We start from the raw sequence: 20,000 nt of genomic DNA on the forward strand, positions 1-20,000 counted from the left end.
AGAGAGAGAGAGAGAGAGAGAGAGAGAGAGAGAGAGAGAGAGAGAGAGCGTTACACATTTCCATATTTTACCAGTGAAAGGGGCACAGTCATCATTGATTTTGTTTTGGCCGTATTCCGTTCACCCTCCATTACTCAACAGAAAACACCAAGTTGCTCTGCGCGGGGTGATATATTTCAAGGGAGGATCGCCTGGCTGGACTAAACATTTCACTTTCTGCGTGAGGGAGAATCAGGACTTATAGATTTATCAGGAGAAAATGTCATCACGTACACCTACACAGCAGCGTCCCCAGGCAGTCTGTCGTATTTACTTGGTGACTGGAGATTAAAAGATTATTCCTCCTTGATATTTTATTTATTTCTTTTTTTTACGTGTGAAAGTTTAGGCACAATTTGCATACCTTATGATGTACAGTATAGCAAAACGTGCGAGCCTATAATTCAGACAACAGCTAGTTTTTTTTTAAAGAGAAGTTCAGGAGTTTTGAGTTATGGTCGATAAAAGATAAGTTTGCTACCTCGATGGTTTAATGTCAGACACGCCGGACTCACACTCGAGGGATCCTGGGTACCGTTTGTCTCTTTTGCAGTGTGTAGTCCGTGTTCACACAATGGGGAGTGGGTACGGTAGGCGAGTCTGAGAGTTATGAGTTTGTAATCCAGTACCTCCTCTGGGAAGCCTGCAGGTAACTCCGCCAAGACACCTTAAGCCTGCGTGGCGACCTGAGAGTATATGGCTTAACCCCGTAGCCACTGGGAGATCTTTGTCCTGCCGGGGATTTATACATTCTCATGCATATACTAATTTTATGTTTTAATCTTACAATCGTGAAATGTTATTGATTCTTGCTTAGTCAAAACGTGTCTTAGAAAAGTTCCCCGGATGGAGATATATATTTTGAAGAAGAAAAGCTTAGAATTATCCTGAAATGCTATTGATTGTTGCTTATTGAAAATCTACGTTTTGGAAAATGTTGGTTACGAGAGATTTATATGTTCTGATAAAAAAAAAACAAAAACAAAGCTTGAATAGTGAAATGTTATTGACTTTTGGTTAGTCAAAGTGTACATTTTGGGAAAGTTGGCAGTCTGTAGTGAAAGTAATGGCAGTGTTACTGTTGCGTTTGCTGTATGAGGAGTATCAAACCTCGGATCTTCTATTTATATAAAATCAGACTTTTTTTATGTATTAATTTGTTATGTTTATTTATTTACTTTGTCTCAAAGGAGTGATCACAGGTAAGAAGGAACAGACAGGTAGACATACACACTAGAATGAATAGATTTCAAACAGAACACACAGCATTTTATAAACTCACACAAAATTTTCATGCCTCTGTGTTACCTAACCTGCACGAAAAACACTACACTACACTTCGCTGCACTAGGAACAATACATCAAATATCAATGAACCTTTAGCATCCCTTAGTAACCTTCACATCAAAACAACATAGGTGAAGGTAACTCATTGTTTTTAGATCTTGTCGGTGTTGTGTTTAGCGTCCTCCGCCCAGACGCCCCCGAGGTGCCGCCCCAATAGGTATTATATCATTATTGTGGCTGGAATTTCCTATCGTGCCCCTGGGGTGTCTGGAAGATGAGCTCATGTAATTCAGAACCGTCATCTAAGTTGATAAATTGTTACTCCATCTTGATCGGGTCTCTCTCTCTCTCTCTCTCTCTCTCTCTCTCTCTCTCTCTCTCTCTCTCTCTCTCTCTCTCTCTCTCTCTCTCTCTCTCTCTCTCTCTCTCTCTCTCTCTCTCTCTCTCTCTCTCTCTCTCTCTCTCTCTTACTTTCCAGAGAGAGAGAGAGAGAGAGAGAGAGAGAGAGAGAGAGAGAGAGAGAGAGAGAGAGAGAGAGAGAGAGAGAGAGAATCCCATCGGAGGTGCCACCATCAATTATCATAAGCTATTTTTACGTTTCGCCTTGTTTCCAGCTGCTGATCCTCTCCTAGGGGCTTCTGTGACTCCCTGTCTGTCGCGCCCTGGTGATGCTGGGCTCGAATTCTCATGTGTGTTTTGCTGTATTTTGGTACTCTGATCATCTTGTTCTATCTGTATGTTGGTCTGTGTGGATGTTTGTGTATGTATGTGAGTGTACGTATATATATATATTTTTTTCTTTTTTCTTTTTTGTTTATTTGTTCGTCTTTCATTCTTTTTTTCCTTTCCGTGTTTCTTTGTTTCTTATTTACTTACTCAACTATTCACTTATTTCTTTAGCGGTTCTCCTTTCTTTCTTTCTTTCTTTCTCTGTCTCTCTCTCTATTTTACGCATCAGAGAAGGAGATCGAGGTACTTTTAAAAGGAGGCAAAAAAGACCGGCTCAATCTTTCACCCACAAAGTCAATTACTGAGGATATTCCAAATATGTGAATTCATTAAGTGTGGGTGACAATTTTTCTTTATATCACATTAGTCATTTATTCATTTATTTATTTATTCTTATGTTTAGTTAAGGAAGAAAACCAGAAAAGAGAAGAGGAGGAAGATGAAAAGTGAAGAGCAGGAGAAATAGAAGGGCAAGGACAGGGAAGAGGACGGAAAGGGAAGCCGACAAGGGGAGAAGGGAAGGAGAAGTTGGGTGAGAGGAGAAAGAGGAAAGAAACGAAGGCGGAAGAGGAGGAAGAGAAAAGGGAAAGGGGAGAGGGAGGAATTGAAAGGTGTGGGATCGGCCTGGGTTCTGTAAAGTGTGATTGAGAGATCCCAGAGGAGCACTTAGACACACACACACACACACACACACACACAGAGAGAGAGAGAGAGAGAGAGAGAGAGAGAGAGAGAGAGAGAGAGAGAGAGAGAGAGAGAGAGAGAGAGAGAGAGAGAGAGAGAGAGAGAGAGAGAGAGAGAGAGAGAATGAAAGATTGCAGAGAGGTAATTGAAACGGAAACACTAATTAATGATAGACGAAATGTAAGAATTGGTTGTCGAAATTAAACAAAGGAAAGCGAGGAATAAATGAGGAAGGAAGAGAAAGAGTAGGAAAGAAATAATTGAGAGAATAAAAGAAAGAAATAATCACGATATCCGGGGGGAAAATGAGTAAATATTGGGAATGAGGGAACGAATATGAGAGAGAGAGAGAGAGAGAGAGAGAGAGAGAGAGAGAGAGAGAGAGAGAGAGAGAGAGAGAGAGAGAGAGAGAGAGAGAGAGAGAGAGAGAGAGAGAGAGAGAGAGAGAGAGAGATCATTGCACAGTTAATGGATTATAGAGGGAAAAGTAAAGGATTAACAGCCAAAGTGACGAATGCATCTCGTACTCGTATTTCCCAGACATGACAAACGCACGTACATTTATTTCTCGCTCAGATGTATTCACCTGCACGAGTTCATATTCCTTGTATTCCCCATGTATTCCTTTGTATATACATCCATTTTTTCCCATTTTTTATATATATTCGTTTCATGAAGCCTATTAAATGTTTCTACCTGTGGAATTTATAGTAAGCTGAATTAATCGTAAATATATATATTTTTTGTTGGGCGTTAAATAGTTGCTGTTTCAATTTTGTTCGCTGTGTATGATGAAGCGTCTCGTGGAGTGCTTTGTAATGTTTTTCGCCTTAATTTTGTATTTTTAGTGAAGGAGACAGTCAGACGTGCCGCTAAATGAAGGGAGTGGCATGCTGAAGTGTTGCTTATGAAGAGAATGTATGTCTTTTCTCTTTAGTTTATTTGTTTTCTTCATAGGAAGGATACAGGTGCTCCTTTACATCTCATACCAACTTCTTTATTGCTCTACTACTACTACTACTACTACTACTACTACTACTACTACTACTACTACTACTACTACTACTACTACTCTTGTTGGTTATAAAAATGATAATATAGTTTGCCATAATATCAATATCAGCAGGTCGGAATTACAGGCAAGGCAACACAAAGAATACTTAATAGAGACTATGAGAGAGAGAGAGAGAGAGAGAGAGAGAGAGAGAGAGAGAGAGAGAGAGAGAGAGAGAGAGAGAGAGAGAGAGAGAGAGAGAAAATATATATATCTGTTCTTCTCAAGTGTACAGGTGTAAATTACATTGAAAAACCAAAACAATACACACACACACACACACACACACACACACACACACACACACACACACACACACACACACACACACACACACACACACACACACACACACACACACACACACACACACACACACACACACACACACACACACACACACACACACACACACACACACCATTGCAGTGTAACATTTCAAACGGGAACACTTCGTTGAGAGTCGTATGAAAACATTTGCTTTATTTTATAGACTTCATAAACCTGGACGAACAAAACAAAAAAACGGCCCTTGGATTAAAAAGAAAAAAAAGAAGAAAAAAGAAAGAGCTCAGTACTTGGACGCATCCGTTTTTATTTTTATTTTTTCCGACAGGTATAAAATGGCAGGATAAAAAAATAAATGACATCCTCTTTAAAGTCGACTTATGGCAAAGGTTAGATTTCCGGTTTTATTTTCATTTTGTCTAATTTTCTCGTGTATCTATTTATTTTTTTTCGTTCTTGTCTATCTGAGTGTTCTTTTCTCTACTAAGTCATCTTCACGTAAGCTCTGTGATTAAGTTTATATTTCCTATCAATGTCATTTTAACTTTTTTTCACTTGTCAACATAATTTCTCTCTTTTCTTGTTCCTCTTTTTTTTTTTTTTACCCATCTGAGTATTTATTTATTTACTTATTTATCTTCATTGTGGCTCTGCGATTACGTATGCGTATCCTGTTAGTGTCATTGTAGCTCATTAATTTGTCAAGATGTTATTTTCTCTCACCAGCTGCACTCTCTGTTATTCTCCCCTCGTAAGAAGATTTGTTTTGTCGTGACTAAAAAAGTAAGTTTACAATCCTGTTATCGTGGACAGGCAGTGGTATATTGTCAGCGGAGTTGTAGGACACACACACACACACACACACACACACACACACACACACACACACACACACACACACACACACACACACACACACACACACACACACACACACACACACACACACACACACTGGAACTCTCCCTGATTCTGTTTTTCTTACTGCCCGTGACTTAACTCTTTCACGAGGGAGGATTTAAGACACTTCTCGTAATTCTTTGTGTTCTTTTTGGGCAACTCTCTCTGTTGGGACTGGCATCTTCAGTAGGATCTTCTTTTTTGCCATGTTTTGTTGCTCTTGACCAGATTCCCACTTATATAACACACACACACACACACACACACACACACACACACACACACACACACACACACACACACACACACGCCAGCTGAAGGAAAGACCGAGTAAATTTAGGTACAGATACAGCATCACACGAGAATATCCCACTATTTATACACACACACACACACACACACACACACACACACACACACACACACACACACACACACACACACACACACACACACACACACACACACACACACACACACACACACACACACACACACACACACACACACACACACACACACACACACACACACACACACACACACACACACACACACACTAATCCTTTCCTTCCCACACACTGTTGCTTCTTTGTCAACATTAAGTACGCGTGGGAAGGGCCTTCTGCTGTTTGGTAATACAAAGCCTCACTCCTGTATATTAGGTCCTTTGTGCTGGAAACCAGACTCCCTAGTATTTCATCCCAGACAGCAGCTTACTGTTGCTGTTATTGCGAGTGTTAATTTAAGAATGCTCTCTGGAAGTACAGGGATAAATCTAATCGTTGTTTTTCCGGCGTTTTTTTTTTTTTTTATACAGAGTACACGGTCATTCTGGGAAAAGGCTTATCTCCCACTCCAGCTTTGAATATTGATAATGTGAGGAAATAAGGGAAGCTGCTGGGAACCTGTAGGACTACGTATGTCAGTCCTTGTATTAAACATATGTCTGTATCCGCCTGAAATCTCTAATTATCTCTCATTATATCTAATCTCTGAAAACTCCTTATTAACTTTTCTTTAAGTACCCTATTCTTATTACTTTCCACTTAATTCAAGAGCATATTTCTTCGGATTTGCATTTTGAATTCGACTTTATTAAGCTTGCACCCGTTACATTTTATCTATTCCTGATTACTAACCCTAAGAGTTTTGTCTTTGAATGCTAGGTTGGTATGCCACTAGGGGACAACAGCAGTGAAGCCGTGCAGTGTGGCAGGAAGTACAATGTGATTCAAATGTTTCAATATTGTAGCATCCCCTTTATTTTCTCTTGATACAGGTTTATTTAGTTTTCTGTCTATTTCTGGTAACAAAACATGATATCGACTTTTCTAGACGAGAGACGCTGTGGCGAATCCTTTTTTTGCTGCCTGCGTTCCTCTGGTTTCAGCACTGATTTATTCCAGCCACGAGGGAAAGTAGCATCCACACAACGTACGCGAATAACCTTCAGGGTGGAAAAAAATAGGCGGTGTTTTTCACGGGGAAAGGGTGGAAAGAAATACAGGGTGAAAAGAGACGTATGTTTGTGTTAACCTTGTTCTACTTCTTTGCCGCAGTGAAGCACATGACGGAAGGAAAATAGATTGTGGTTGTAATAATTCATTGTTTGTTTTCTGACTTCGTAGCATGATTTCAGAATTTTGCTGTAATGGTTACTAAAGAAAAAAATGGACTATAAATAACTTTTTTTCCATTTTGATATGTTTAATATGGGAGGGAAGCTGGACAAGTACACAAAAATGAGGGAAAAAAACCCCGCTAATTTGCCACTTTTCCCTATCTTCTTCCAACGTAATTTGGAATTTTAAACTGTTGTCTTTAAGGTCTTCAGTGAACCCCCCCCCTTTTTTTCTCACCAGTTTTGTTGCCTTTAGCGAGCGTCCCTGTTACATAAAATGATGACAATGAAGATTTCCGAAACAGAGGCTAATATAGGTGAGGTGTGTTTCTGACATTCTGGGAGAGAAGTGAGCTATCCTGTCTCATTAAGAATTTCCGGAAGAGTAGCATTTATCTGGTGGAGTCTTACCTCTCTCTGGTCTGTGGATGTGGTCTTTTCTGTGTTCTGTGCTTTTCTGTGTTCAGTGTTCTGTGAGGTTTGGTGCTAGTAGGCTTACGCTATAGATGGAAACACACACACACACACACAGAGAGAGAGAGAGAGAGAGAGAGAGAGAGAGAGAGAGAGAGAGAGAGAGAGAGAGAGAGAGAGAGAGAGAGAGAGAGAGAGAGAGAGAGACATACTAGCAAACAAACCGATCAAGCTAACACTAAAAGAACATTTCTCTTTCTTTTTCCTCCCTTCCACGACTCAAGGTGTTTCAGAAGAGAAATATCGAGACACCTTACAAATTTAACTGGTCATTCTTCCTGGCTCTTGTATTTTTATGGAACGCCTTTGTGAATTGGCTTTTTTTTTGTTGATTTTTTGAGCTTGGTTTCCCTGGTGAAAATGAGGGAAAAAAAGTGTTTACAGCAATCCCACGACACGTGAAAACATGCACCTCTATTACATATCCCAACACGACACGACACGACACGACACGACACACACACACACACACACACACACACACACACACACACACACACACACACACACACACACACACACACACACACACACACACACACACACACACACACACACACACACACACTTTCCTTTTGGTGTTACATTAGATCAGAGTGATTCTGGTATTTAAGAAAATTAAATCTGGTGTGGCTTGGGATAAAGTGTAACCACCACCATCACCACCACCACAACCACCACGACTCCCACATCAACAACACTACCAATATCACCACCTCCACCATCATCACCATCAACAACAACAACAACGAAAACAACGAAAACGGAAGCAAAAATAGCAACAAAAGCCACATGAACAGAAAAAAAGGAAAAAAAAAACTTTTATTAAAATTCTACGTTGAAAAATGAAGAATCACTAGCACAGATATTGGTTTCGAGAACGCGCGCTGCTCCCTGATGAAATTTTCTACAATACTCTGGGGAACTAAACTTTGTCCTGATGACGAGTTTCATCCTCCATACGCTGTTTTGCCGCTGTGCTCATGCCAAGTCTGCTGAAAGCTCGATCGGAGGAAGGCTCAGGGCTTTGGCTGGGCTTAGGTTACGTTAGCTTAGTTTGGTGGGGTTGGGGTGAAGTTACGTTGGCTTTTGTTGCTTTGGTTAGGTTGAGTGAAGTTGAATTATGTTTGGTTAAGTTGGGTTGGCTTGGCTTGGTGCTAGGTTACGTTAGGTTTGGTTACGTTGGGTGTGTTAAAGTTAAGTTGGGTTTGGTTATGTTAGGTTTGGTTGGTTTTGGTTAAGTTGGGTTAGCTTGGGTTGCATTTTCGTTTGGTTGTGTCATGTTAGATTGGGTTGGGTTAGGTTGTGTTAGGTTAGGTTAAGTTAGGTTGGGTTAGGTTGAGTTTGGTATGGTTTGGTTGGATTTGATTAAGTTGGGTTGGGTTAAGTTAGGCTGGATTCAAAATCATGAGGGTTGAGGAAAAGTAAATGTTCTCTCTCTCTCTCTCTCTCTCTCTCTCTCTCTCTCTCTCTCTCTCTCTCTCTCTCTCTCTCTCTCTCTCTCTCTCTCTCTGGCAAGGCACCTTCATTTGCCCACCTACCAAAAAAATCAGGGCAACATTGAATAGCACTGTGGTCACTCCTGTACCTCCCGCCTCTCCCTGACCAGTCATGTTCCGTTGGGTGTCACGCTGAATTATTCTCCTAATCTGACATAAACGGCTTTCCACGTGTTGACATTGAGTGACGTACCCATTCCCGCAGGTGTGGTGATTTAATGCGGCTTATTATATGGCAGCTGGTGTATCTCTTTCTCTCTCTTGAATGTATGTATAGGTGTAGAATGTTAAGTTTTGTTTTGGCGTATTGGAATTGAATTGATTGAAGGAAAGTGATGGTGTTCTGGGACGTTGTTTTTGGATGGTCGGCTTCATCTTCTTTAGGTTGCTTTTTTGACTTGTTGTTGTTGTTGTTGTTGGTGGTGGTGGTGGTGCTGTTTTGTTCATGTTCTTTTTATTCTTCTTGTTTTTTTCTTGGTCTTGTTCTTCCATTCCTGTTTCTTTTTTTTTTTTTTTGTTGTGTTACTTCCTAGTCCTCCTGCTTCCGCTTTACACATTCTTCTTTGTTATTTTTACTTTTCTGGTGACTGGAAACGCATCACTTCATGTAGTGCATTTTTAACTTTAACGAGGACAGCTTAGTATATATGAATGTGATGAGAGAGAGAGAGAGAGAGAGAGAGAGAGAGAGAGAGAGAGAGAGAGAGAGAGAGAGAGAGAGAGAGAGAGAGGATACTGCCTCATTAACTTTCATCTCCGTCATGAATGAGATGGAGACAGAGAAAGAAATTGTTTGGATTCATAATGGAACGGAATGAACACAGTTATTATTTTGTTGTCCGAGGGAGGGTGGCAGGTGGCGCCGTGCTCTCTGCTTTTTATTCTCCTTTAGGAATGGCAAGACTAAGCTGCACTGAGAGCATTGGTGATGGTGGTGGTGGTTGTGGTGGTAGTGGTTGTGGTGGTGGTGGTGGTTGTGGTGGTGGTGATAGTGGTGGTGGTGGTGATGGTGGTGGTGGTAGTCAAAGAAATAGGTGGTGTAGTGATGGTAAATGATTATAATTGTAATAGTAATGGTAAGAATAATGATAATGATAATGATAATAATGATAATAATAGAAATAATAATAATAGTAATAATAATAATAATAATAATAATAATAATAATAATAATAATAATAATTACTCTAAAAATAGTAAAAACCATACTTATGATTCCAGTATTACTACTACTACTACTACTACTACTACTACTACTACTACTACTACTACTACTACTACTACTACTACTACTACTACTACTACTACTACTACTACCTTCACCATTACAACTAATAATCATATTACTAATTATCATAACATTAACGATAATATATTTCAAAATTTGCCTTCAGCGTGTGTGTGTATGTGTGTATGTGTGGTGTTGAGACTCCAGCTTTAACAAAATGACACTGGAGATGATAATTAGCCACTCACATTTGCTGCAGGATGTTGGGCGGAGCTTACTCTTGAAACATCATAACACACGAGTCACATAGGAAAAAATACTTAAAAAAAAAAAAGGAAAAAAAAAAAGAAAAGTGAAAATCATCATACGGAGAATTTACGAAAGGACAAAGTTTATGTGACCCTTTCACTGTTATATTCGTCATTTTGATCTGTTTGAAGTATTATTCGTATGGATACACAGAGAAAAAGAAAGATGACATTAACTCTAGTTTGCATCTTAAAGAATGATTTACTAAGGAGAATATACAGCCATGAATGTGGAAAGAGTTCTACTACGTGATTTTGGGAGAAATTATCCAGCAATGACGGAGTAAACCCTTCGACTGCTCATCTGTTGAAGTGGTCTTGTTCAGATGTTTACTGTAATTCTGAAACAACAGTCACAGCTTGGGAGGTGATCGAGTATTTACAGTAAAGTTATTTTAGTAGTAGTAGTAGTAGTAGTAGTTTATTTTTCGTTGAGTAAATTTGCCTGGCTTGACTTGAGTAGAATTATAAATGCTATTAGTAGTTAAACTCAAGGAAAGAATGAAAAAAAAAAACATTGTGACATTCTAAATTTGACCTTCCGTGAAGTCTTAAAAGCAGTATCTATAATTCCACCTTCCTGCTTTCCCCTCTCTGCTCGCTTTCCTCTTCCCACCTTCCCTCTCTGCTCCCTTACCCCTTTCCATCTCCCTTTCATCCTCCCCATGTCCCTTCCTCCCCTTTTTTGCTTTCCAGTTGCCCAATCCACATTTTTCAACCAGCCTCCTTTGGTGTGTGTTTTTCCGTCGGGGATGAAATAACAGTTAATATTTTCCCGTAACCTCAGAAGTATCTTGACTTGCCGTGTGTGTGGAGGAAGAGAAATTTCGGAGGGTGGTCTGGTTAAATGCGCTAAGTGGTGTGTTTTTATTTATTTATATACTAATGTTTCACGATTTTTTCCCCTAGCGGAGGATTGCTGGCGCTCAGAGAAGACAAAATACTGCAATAGTTCCAGAAAGAGAGTGTTCTGTGTAATATTTACCGTTTTTTTTTTCATTTTTATTTTTGATATCCGAGAATTTTCCGCCTGTCTTACTTTAGCTGGAAGTGACTCGAGTGAAAATTCTTGCTTGATATTTTCCATGTTAAGCTGGTCGGCCGTGATGACGTCTGACCAAAGGGAATGTGTCTCATTAACGCATAACAACCTCATTTTTCCAGCCTTTACGTCGTGTGGGCATCATTCTTTATGCACCGGGGACTGGAAGAGAAATATGACCAACTCAGTAATATTCGAAGGAAAACACATTATTGCTCCTACCTTTTTTTGTACCTTTCACTGTTCTTATTTTGATGCACACGCGCCAGTGTCAATAATTTTTCCCTCCGTTTATTCGTTGACAACTCCGCATCCCTTCTCTTATAATTGCGAGGGAAAAAAATAAATCGGTATTGTTTGCAGACTTCAGATTGCTATATTTGTTGAGCAGCAGCAGCGCTTTTTCGTGTATTTGCATATTCTTTCCTATCTACAATAATTAGCATGGTCATCTGTGTCGAAAATAAGACACTGTTTTTTTTTAAGTCGTAGCGGAGTGGCGGACTTTCGTGGGGCGCGTGGATGTGTGATGAGAAAATGGAGTGGACTCTGGAGGTCTAGGGAATACATGGGCAGATTTGGGATTTGTGATTTGAATGTAGGATTAAGAATTTTTGGTGAGATATATGGTTGTATCGGAACACTGGTGGTTTTCTTACTTTACACCATCTTAAGAAACTTCTAAAGATATCATGCACCGTTTAGAGAGAACAGTATTTTTTTTTATCAGTAGTGGGGATTATGTAAGCGGATCTATTTTTTAAGCTTTTATAGGTCTTAGTCTCTTTTACCTATGAAAAAAAAAACATGTATTGCTGTGTAATTAGGAGTAGTGGCTAACTTGTGGCCGGCAACATTGTCCCTCTTGAGGTAAACAGTGAAAGCATTGTGATTTGAACTCTGCTGCCAGGATTGTTACGAGAATGGCGAAACAGAGAAAGGTGTTGATAAGATAAGGCTGGGCGGGCATTAGATTCTGCTTGGAAGTGGTTTTGTTGAGGAAAATCAGCTACACCTATGTTGGTTGATGCGAATAGCTGCAGATCTTGTTTGGGAACGCTACTTTCTGAATTATGGCATGAAACTTGACATCGTAAGACAAGTGCACAATTTCTGGAAGACAGAAACAATATCATACGAATTCTTTAGTGCTTTGTGCGAGGTCTGTGGTGTCGACCTTCGAGTCATGTCTGGAGCGGCTACAGGCGAAGGCTCTTGTTTTACTAACGGGAACATGGAGACGGAGACGCAGGCGAGGGACCTTTGAGAACCTGGTGCTGTTTTGGATGCCGCTGTTTCTTGTTTTCTTCTGACAGTTTTCCCAAGAGCTGGTATTTCAAGACTCACTGCATTACCTCTTGTTCTTAAACGTTTGTTTCGGGTTTTCATTCAAAAGACCACAAAGGTGATTAGTCAGGTTCTTTCTCCTTGATACACATTCCTTGCTTAACTATCACTGGGATCATGGAAGCACTTGAAAAAAAAAAAAAAAATTAACTAAAGCCTGTGTGAATATGACGGTGAAAGGTTTTGAAATTACAAGTGACACTTTTTTTTTACTATATTCCAAAGAGCTGATATTTCAAGACACAAATATTACCTTAGCTCGAGTTCTTAATTCTTTCGTGTTTTCATTTATGATATTTCTAAAGACGATAAAGATAATTAGTCAGGTTATCAAGGTGTAAAGTCGAGATACGACGACGAAAAGTTTGAAAATACGTGACACAACACTGTGTACGCGCTGTTAACACACTCACACCTCAGGCACGTAGTTGCAGCTCCCCTGTCGTGTTCTTAAATGTTTCGGGATTTCATTTAAGCTATTTTGAAAGACCACAAAGATGAATAACAAGGTTCTGAAAGGTGGTTTTCTCCTCGATGATACTTAATACTTATAAACTATCACTAGCATCACGGAACCAATTAACACACCTAACCAACCTCAAATAAAGTCTGTGTAAAGTCAAAATAAGACGACGAAAAGTTTGAAAATACAAGTGACACGAGATTCTGTACACGATGGTGACCCACACTCATCTCCGACACGCAGTTGTAGCTTCTCTGTTTACATGGATGGTGGTGCTTGCTCGATCTACTCCCAGCATTCACTGTACTCGGAGCGCTACTCGCGGCTCAATGTCTTGTACCGGCTGAGGTTTCAACACGTGTCACATACGACGCTTGATGTCTTATGCCTTAGTGTTCCCCCCTCTGAGCTGGGAAGGCGGTCAGTGACATCGATCGAGTGAAAATAAGTAAGACCACTCTAGTTTTCAATATACTTTCTTATTTTTTCCTTTATTTTCAGTTTAATCCTTGAGAAAAAAGTTTGCATTGATAAAGTTTGTACATGAGGTGTTCCCAGAGGTGGTGGTAGTAGTAGTAGTAGTAGGAGGAGGAGGAGGAGTAGGAGTAGGAGTAAGAGTAGTAGTAGTAGTAGTAGTAGTAATGAGGTGTTAGAGCGAAATTAAAGTTACTGTCGAAGCCAGAGACTCAGAGTAGGGCAGCCCAGCCAAACCACTGTAATTCAATCTCTCTCTCTCTCTCTCTCTCTCTCTCTCTCTCTCTCTCTCTCTCTCTCTCTCTCTCTCTCTCTCTCTCTCTCTCTCTCTCTCTCTCTCTCTCTCTCTCTCTCTCTCTCTCTCTCTCTTGTACCCTGTCTCCATGCAGTGTCTAGGGACCTCTTCACTCACACGCTGCAACCCTCGCTAATACGTCCTTACTTTTTACAGAATATAGTTAACTGTAAATTAGTTCATGGCGTGGCATGTGTGTGCAATTCAGCGTGAGTTGCTGCCTCTCTGTGTGTGTGTGTGTGTGTGTGGTCACTTGGCAGCGGTCCAGGGGGTGTAAGGCACGGCGCACCACACAATGAAGGTGGACTAACGTGGAGGTTTACTAGAAATTGGTTTGCGATCGAGCAGTCGGCCTCGATCGTCGTTTTGGCCTCCCCTGCAGTATAGGGTCTGACCGCCAGGCAGCTGATGGCTCGTGGAGGCGACTCGGCATGAGGGAAGCTTGTATTCAGGCGTTTCTATTGGCTACAGATGCCGTGTTATCAATAGCGATCTTAATCCCCCGACATAAACGTAGCGTGTTTCAGTATTTGATTTATAATTGTTCACACCACTGTCTGTGCTGCATCTAACGAAAAAAATATCAGGTGTACTCAGACACTGTACTCGGGTAGATATATTGTGTAATCAGGCTGTCTAATGTATCTGATGAGGATCTTGATGTGTAATGTTACTTGTAAATTAAGAGAAAAGTTCTGTTTTTCAACATCACACTTATAAAGGTGGATGGCATTAATTAATTAGAAACACCTGCAAGCAATACAACAAAGACAGCGTGTGTCACTCTGTACCGATTGACTTGCTGCGTCCTGCCACCACGGAAAGGAAGGTACGTCGATTAAATTGTCGAATGAGAACATACGGAAGCTGCGAGAGGCCAGCAGGCGTACATGTGGTAGTGCCTTTATAAAACATACGTATCTATGTATCCACCTACTGTCCCCATCCATACAATTATATAACCTTCTTCTCTTTAGTACTAACAACATGACTAAGGCCACTCCAATTATCTATCAATGTGTTTGCGAACCAATTTCCTCTGATCACTTTTCTTCATGCTTGGTTGATCCTCTTTGGAACATGATGCTATAAGAAATGACTTGTATAAAAACTAGTATCATGAGTGAAGTGAATGTAATACAACCTTAGCATGATGACAGTTGCAAACATGACAAATACTATACTTAAAAGCTTCAGGGAAATGTAATCCACCAGACGAAGATTGATATTTAAAGACAGCATGTTCGTTTTAAGAGAAACATAATTGTCACAGGAAGATATTGACTTGGTAACGTAGATTTTTTTAATATTAGGAATATGAAGAGCTCTAAACTGTGAAAGCTACAGAAATGAGTAACTGTTTGAAGACTTTAAATTCATTGTATCTAACAGGAAATCCTCGTTGGCAAATGAAAATTTCACTGTGATGGATTTTCTAACATGACACAAACGTAAAGGTCTCGAGAAATGTAGCGCGTTGTACTATTATTAAGAGAGAGAGAGAGAGAGAGAGAGAGAGAGAGAGAGAGAGAGAGAGAGAGAGAGAGAGAGAGAGAGAGAGAGAGAGAGAGAGAGTTTTCAATTTCATTTATGTTTTTACAAGTTAATTTTAGCTATTTATTATTATCAAGCAAATAAATAAATAAAAAAAAAACTTCAAAGTGAAGGTATTAGAGATAGATTTCAAACATCACAGACACTACCAATTCCAACACTTTCTCATCTAACTGGGAGAGAGAGAGAGAGAGAGAGAGAGAGAGAGAGAGAGAGAGAGAGAGAGAGAGAGAGAGAGAGAGAGAGAGAGAGAGAGAGAGAGAGAGAGTTTTCAGTTTCATTTATATTTTTACAAGTTCATTTTAGCTCATTTTTATTATCAAACAACTGGAAACTCAAGGTAATAGACAAAAAATATTTATCATGCAATAACACTTTAAACCATCACAAACAAGACCATTCCCAACACTTTCCAGTCTAATTGTCTGCCACCCACACGCCTCCAACATCAATCAGTTAATCACGTAATCAAACACAGACCATAAAATGAAAAGTAATTGGCTCCTTTCTATCTTCATTATGTAGATACGTCTCCTCGCCTCCCCTTGCTTCGCCTTCCCTTCCTCATTTAAACATAGCTTCACCCTCACCCTTCCTTCCTCATGTTCCTCCCTCCTTTCTCAACATCCCTTGCATCCCATATTCTTGTCACCCCCTCGCTTGGTACTGCGCTGTTCCTCTTCTTCCTACGTACTGGGAACTCAACCTAAGCGTCTTTCCAATCCGTCTCTCTCTCCCTTTCTGTTTTGCCTTCAGCTGCATTTGAATTTTTTCGTGTGTCTTCTTTGTTTTCTCTTTATTAATTTTGTTCTCCCATTTTTTCTTTTCTCCCGCGTTTTTCTTATCTTTCCTTTTTATGTCTCTCTCTCTCTCTCTCTCTCTCTCTCTCTCTCTCTCTCTCTCTCTCTCTCTCTCTCTCTCTCTCTCTCTCTCTCTCTCTCTCTCTCTCTCTCTCTCTCCTCAATCTTCCGTTTATTCATTTTATTTCTTATTCTTCCATCTTCCCGTTTTCTTCCATCTTACCTTATTCCTTCCTTTACCTCTCTCTCTCTCTCTCTCTCTCTCTCTCTCTCTCTCTCTCTCTCTCTCTCTCTCTCTCTCTCTCTCTCTCTCTCTCTCTCTCTCTCTTCCATCTTCCTTTTCTTTAATTTCTCTTGCATCTTCCCTTCATTCGTCTTGCTCATCCGTCTTCCCTTTTTCTCCCATCTTTTGTTACACTTCCTTTTACGTCTCTCTCTTAAATCTTCCTTTTCTTTAATTTCCCTTCCATCTCCCCTTTACTTACTTTACTTCTTACTCTTCCATTTTCCCTATATTCATCTTCTTAATTTCCTGTCTTCCCTTTCTCTCCCACCTTCCCTTACCCTTCTCTTACTCTTCTTTATTCGATTTTCCTTCATCCTCCGTCTATCTATCTCAGCACTGTTCTGTTCTTCCTTTCCAGTTCAAACCTAACACCTTCCTCATTCATTTCCTGTCTCCCTTCAGCTCTGGTCAAGGGGGAGGGAGGGAAGGAGATGAAGGGAGAAGGAAGGAGACAAGAAAAGACGGAAGAGAGAGTACTGAGGTGAATAGAAGAGATGGGGAGATTAAGAAAGGCTAGAATGAAAGAGAATTTTGCACACACTGAGTTGAAGGGAAGGGAAGGAAGGAGGGATGGAGAAGGAAGAAGACAAGAAAAAAATGAAAGACAACACTAGGATAAATGGAAGAAATAGGAAGAATGAGGCAGAGTAGAACAGAAGAAAAAATTGTACAAAGTTAAGTCGCCGTAAGAAGATAACACATATCCGTCTAGAGTTACTAAAAGAGTGCTACTTCTCCCACCAAACACGTGAGCTAAGATCCAGCAGGTCAGCGAATGGAAGAGAAGGGAGGTTAAATAAAACAGGTGTGAAGAGAGAAATTAAAGAGGAGGGTTTGAGAATATTGTAGAGAGAGAATCAAGAGAAGGGAATGAAAGGAATAGGAAAAAAAAAACTGATATACTGAAGGGAGGCGAGAAGAAATAAGAGAACAGAGAAATTATGGTAATTGAAGATGAGAAACGAAAGGAGGAACACATAAATGAGGAGTAGAGGAAAGAGAGAAAAGGAGAAGGAAGGGGGAGATGTAGAGTAAAGGAAAATGAACGGAGGAGAAGAGAAGGGACAATTATTAGAGGAGGAAAAGGAAGAGGAAGAGGAAAAGGAAGGTAAAGCAAAGGTAGTACAAAGGAAAGGAAGTAGAAGTAGGAGGGAGAAAGAAGAGAAGAAGCAAGAGAAAGAAGAAATAAAAGAAAAAAGAGGGAAAGGAAGGTAAGGAAAAGGTAGAAATGTAAAGGAATAGAAGACAAAATTATTAAAGGGACGAAGAGGAGGAAGAGGAAGAGAGGAGGAGGAGGAGGAATTATAAACTAGATCACGGACATTAAGTTAGGCAGTGAAAGGGAGGAGAGACTGAGGAAAGGGAGAGAGAGAGAGAGAGAGAGAGAGAGAGAGAGAGAGAGAGAGAGAGAGAGAGAGAGAGAGAGAGAGAGAGAGAGAGAGAGAGTCGACATTTATGAGTATACGTAGGTGGAATGGTGGGAATTAGATATATCATGTATGCATATAGGACGATGTTCATGAGAGAGGGTGAGGGAAATTTGAACCTTATGACTACTACTACTACTACTACTACTACTACTACTACTACTACTACTACTACTACTACTACTACTACTACTGTTATGTTGATGAGGAGGAGGAGAGGGGAGTGTAAGTAGCTGTAGTAGTAGTAGTAGTAGTAGTAGTAGTAGTAAAAGAAATGCCAAGAGAAGCAGAATAGAAGCAACATGAGACTGTCAGTTACAGGAAAAAAAAAATGAAAGCAAACACGAACACATGACAAAAAAAAAAAGAAAAAAGAGCCAGACAAAAAAAAAAAGAAAAAGAAAAGAAAAAAAAAGGAAAATATCACAGGTAGCATGAAGCATATGAAACAAAAAGGTGAAATATGTCATGCCAATAAGAAAGAGGGTGGACGGATACGAGGAGGAGGAGGAGGAGGAGGAGGAGGAGGAGGAGGAGTGGCAGCAGCAGGGCGCCTTGAGGAAGCAGGTGGGTGGTGGAGGTAAGACGCAGCACTTCTTTATGAGGTGTTTCTTCTTCGTGTTCGTTAGTGTCTCATTCCGTGTTATTAGGGTGGCCCGTGTCGCTGCCAAGACGGACTGACTACACAAACTTACCTTCTCTCTTCCTCTTGTTCCTTTCTTTGGGTTTCTTTCGTTTTCTTTTCACTTCGTCTGCTGGCATTCCAATCTTACGTCATGTGATATTTTTTTTTTCTTAATTTTAATGTTTTTTTTTATCTTTCCGTTTTCTTCCTTTTTTTCCCTTTGCCTTTTTTTTCACCCTTGTTTCCTTCCTCTGCTGGTATTCGAATTTTGCGTCTTCTGTTACTTATCTGTTTTATTTATTTATTTATTTTTATTCTTCTAGTACTTTTCCTTTTCGTTTCTATTTGTTATCTTCTTTTTTTTCTCCGTCTTCTTTTTTTTTTTTTTTTTAGTTTCCTTCATTTATTTCTTCCTAAATCTCTGCTAGCATTCCAATCTTGCTTCTTGTGTTACTTATCTGCTCTTTTTTTTTAATTGTAGTATTTTTCTTCGTTTTCATTCGTTTTTTTCCCTTCTCTTCTTTTTTTTATTTCTTTTCCTTGCTTCCTTTTTCTGTTGGCATTCCAATCTTACGTCTCGTGTTACTTATCTGTTCTTTTTTTTTTATTAATCTAGTATTTTTCTTCTCCTTTTCTTCCTCTTTTAGCTTCTATTTTCTTTTTTTCTTTTCGTCTTTTTTTCTTTTTTTCTTCCTTTGTTAGGATTCCAATCTTACCTCATGTGTTATTTATCTTCTCCATTTTTTATATAATGTTGTAAATGTTTTTTTTTCTCTTCGTTTCCTTCGTTTTTCTTCCCTTCTGTGTTTTTTCTTTCTTTTAGTTTCTTTCTTTTCTTTTTCTTCCTCTGCTGGCATTCCAGACTTGCTTCTTGTGGTACTTATCCGCTCATTTTTGTGTAATTTTCTTTGGTATCTTGTCTTTTCGTCTTCTTCCTTTATTTCTAGATATTTTGTAACGTTTTCTTACTTTTTTTTTAAATTTTGTTTATTTGTTTTAATATCCTGTTGCATTTTTCTGCTTCACGTATTACTGTATCCTCATTTATTGTATATTTTTTGCTGGTATTTTCTTTTTTTCTTCTTAGTTTATTTTCAGATCTTTGGCTAGATTTCTTTCTTCTTATTTTTCGTGTTCATTTATTTTTCTTTAGATATTCATTCATGTTTTTACTCATTTTTCCTCTTTTTTTTTTTTTTCTGTGTAGGTTTAATTATATCTTCTTCTAGTGTGCTGCTTTTTATATTCATGTTTCCTTAATCCCTCCTTTCTTTTCGTCTAATTAAGTGAAGCTTCTTAGTAATGAGGTCTTGTGTATTTTCTTCGTTCTTTCTTTTATCCAGTAATGATTTCATTTATTTATTTACTGTTTTTCACATCTTACATCATCATCATCTTTTTTTTTGCCTCCTCTCATCTTTTCTTTTCATTGTTTTTCTTTTGCCGTTCTCGTGAATTATGTGGATTGTTATTTTTCTATTTTTCTTTTCTTTCTCTCAAGATTCTCATCCATTTATCTTTCATCGTATCTTTATCGTCTTTATTGCCTCCCTACTGTCTTTATTGTCTCCCT

General features: G+C 39.4%; 1 long non-coding RNA gene across 1 annotated transcript in view; it reads left to right on the forward strand.

Annotated features, from left to right (window-relative positions):
- Positions 1–20,000, forward strand: part of LOC135109169 (uncharacterized) — a 159,210-nt gene that overhangs the window by 25,893 nt on the left and 113,317 nt on the right. The window lies entirely within an intron of this gene.

Source organism: Scylla paramamosain, chromosome 18 (genome assembly GCF_035594125.1).
Source record: "Scylla paramamosain isolate STU-SP2022 chromosome 18, ASM3559412v1, whole genome shotgun sequence".
Taxonomy (NCBI): Eukaryota; Metazoa; Arthropoda; class Malacostraca; order Decapoda; family Portunidae; genus Scylla; species Scylla paramamosain.